A 2,879-nucleotide genomic window follows, 5' to 3' on the forward strand; every position below is an offset into this window, starting at 1 on the left:
AAGAGCTCCTGTGCCTTCCACAGAATGCGTCATCCTCTCTGCTAACTGCGTCTCAGGCAAGCAGAGTAGCCTGGGGGATGCCTCCTGCTTAGTCTAAGTACATTCCAAAAGGCCCTTCTGGAAACAGGGTTCCTTTTTCATAATGTACCCCCAGGAGGTGACTTTGAATTCTGGGAGTGGAAGGGTGATTCCTAGCTACAGCATGGGGGAGGAAGATTGCTTGTAATTGCAGATTCGTCACTTCTCAACGATGACCCTAAAGGTCACTGAGTCCAACTGCCGATGCAATGCCTGAGCCCTCTCTATGAACCTCAATAAGGAGTCACACAGTTAGAGGACACAGAACTCACCATCTCCTGCTCAGGCAGCTGGTTTGTGAATGTTTTTGTCAAAGAGGACCTGGATTGCCCACAGTCCCCATGGGACATCAGCCTTGCCCACAGATGGGACAAAGGTCAGGTTGCATCATGGCCAGAAAGAGAGTGAAGGGTTAGAGAAGAGTCGGTGGGAGGTTTGGGGTCTGATGGGCCAGTCTTCAAGAATATGAGTTTTTCCAGTAGGAGGAAGGCGGGAAAGTTCCTGTCACTTCTGACTGTGACGCCTCTGCTGCCATCATCCACCTCCCAGGATCCCAGTGTCAAGGATGTGGTTCTGTCCCCAACCTGTGGTTCCATGGGGACACAAATTGTGTAGGCCTGTGGGGCCAGGCACTCAGGTTGAGAGAGGCAGGGAGCAGGGAGCAAGAGGGATTCTCTAAGTGTCACCATGGCTCCTGAGGTCTCTGCTGCAGCATTCCACGTCTGACTGCTAGAAGCTGGGCAATTGCTGCACCCTGACCTCCCACCCAACCTGGCCTTGCTTTGAGAAGGTCACTGGCATTGACCTGTGGCCTCATTTGACCTCTGGTCCTTCATAGTTCCGGGCTCTGACAGTGCCTCTGCTTTTGGTCTATATTTAGATTCGGTACACACTGGAGAGCCCGTCTTCACCACATGCTCCTCAACCTGGGTTTCCTGCCTGCACTGGTCTGGCCACAGCACTAGGAGCCATCCAGGGGGCGAGGTTCCTCGCAAACTCAAAACCCAAAGGATTCACCCAGACTAGAGCTCCTAGAGTTATGACTGGTCTGTATTCATTAGACAAACATTTGTGGGTGCCCGCTGATTGCCAGCCACTGTGCTTAGTGTTGAGAATACAGAAATTAATTCTAGTAAGCAGACATTTATGGAGTGCTTGTTATGGGCCAGATTTCATGGATTAATGGCTCAGACATCTCTGTAAGGTCAGTACTTTCCTTCATCTTACAGATGGAGAAATTGAGGCACAGAGAGGTTAAGTAATTTCTCAAAGTCACACAGCTAGTAAATGGTAGATTCTAGACTCTGAAGTTTTAAGCACTGTGCTCTGGGTCCCTGCTCCTTTAAGGATTTGTGTGTGTGTGTGTGTGTGTTGTGTAGATAAATGAGAAAATAATGACAATACGAAGCAGTCCTGGCTGCAGCTAGAAGAGTGCTGCAGGTGCTAGGGAGGATGGAGGAGCATGATTTTTTTGATACAAGTCTCCAGGAGGTAGGAGGGGATAGCAGTGGTGCAGCTGACTCAGCAGGAGAGTTCAAGGGTAAGATACCCAATAACCACTGGCCCCAGATAAGAGGGAGAGGGCTATTCCTGCTCCCACTGAAGGCCTGGAGGCACCTTTCCAGAGAAATGACCTCAGGAGTGTGCACCTTTTCCTTGTCCCAGCACCCAGGCAGCCAGAGCAACCACAGGCCCCACGCAGGGTACACGAGGAGGCGGGGAGGAGGAGGACAGGGTGGAGAGGGAGAGCTGCTCCCTGACCTTTGGAGCCCCGGGGGCCTTTAGGCCTATGCATGTGCGGCCATCACGTGTGAGCAGCACCCTTCTCGCTGAGGCTCTGCCCGTCCCGCTGCACGGTGGGTCCTCCCTTCACTTCACCTCCCTGTGCTCTTCATACATATGACACGACAGGTAAAGATTTTGTTCACCAACCTATGTGAGCTTTTGGTGGTGGTTTCAAGCCACTGAGTTTTGGGATAGTTCATTATACAGCAACAAACAATCAAAACACATAGCCAAGACAAACTTGAAGAGCAAGGCTGTGAGGAAAGAAGATGGCCTTACCCTAACAGAAGCCAAAAGTTACTAGGAAGTCATAATAATTGCCATGCAATCCCAGACCGGGAAACCAGACCAGGCAACAGAATTGAGAGGCCAGCAACAGATCTGCGTAAATATGGAAACTTGATATTTGATGAGCAGGCATTATGAATCAGGCAGAAAGGGGGGAATATTTTATGGGGTTGACACAACTATCTATCCATATGCAAAAAAATGCTAGATTCCTACCTTATGTCTTACACAAAAATAAATTCCAGGTGGGTTATAAATCTAAACATGAATAGCCAAATAATAAAATGTTTAGACAAAAATCTGAGTTTTTATGACTTCAAGGTACAGAAAGATTTCTTGAGCAAGACATCAAAAGCACAAACCATAAAGGGTAAAAAATGTGACATATTTCACCATATTAAAATTGAAGACTTTGGTGTGCGGTAGACACCAGAAGTAAGGTGAAAGGATGAGCCACCCGACAGGGAGAGGCATTTGCAACCCATAGAGCCCGTAAAGGGTAAGTAGCCAGAATCCATAAAGATCTCATTGAAATCAAGAAAAAGGACAGGACCTTTTTAATTAGCATATAGGAAAAAACAAACAAAACGCAGAAAATTTAAAACCCAAAGGTATGTAAATAATGTCTAACTTCACCAGCAACTGGAGAAATTCAAATCTCAATCAGATACATTTACATTCATCAGATCGGTAGGGGGTTCATATATGTCTGTAATGATTTATTTTTT

Source organism: Propithecus coquereli, unplaced genomic scaffold (assembly GCF_000956105.1).
Source record: "Propithecus coquereli isolate 6110/MARCELLA unplaced genomic scaffold, Pcoq_1.0 Scaffold158, whole genome shotgun sequence".
Lineage (NCBI taxonomy): Eukaryota > Metazoa > Chordata > Mammalia > Primates > Indriidae > Propithecus > Propithecus coquereli.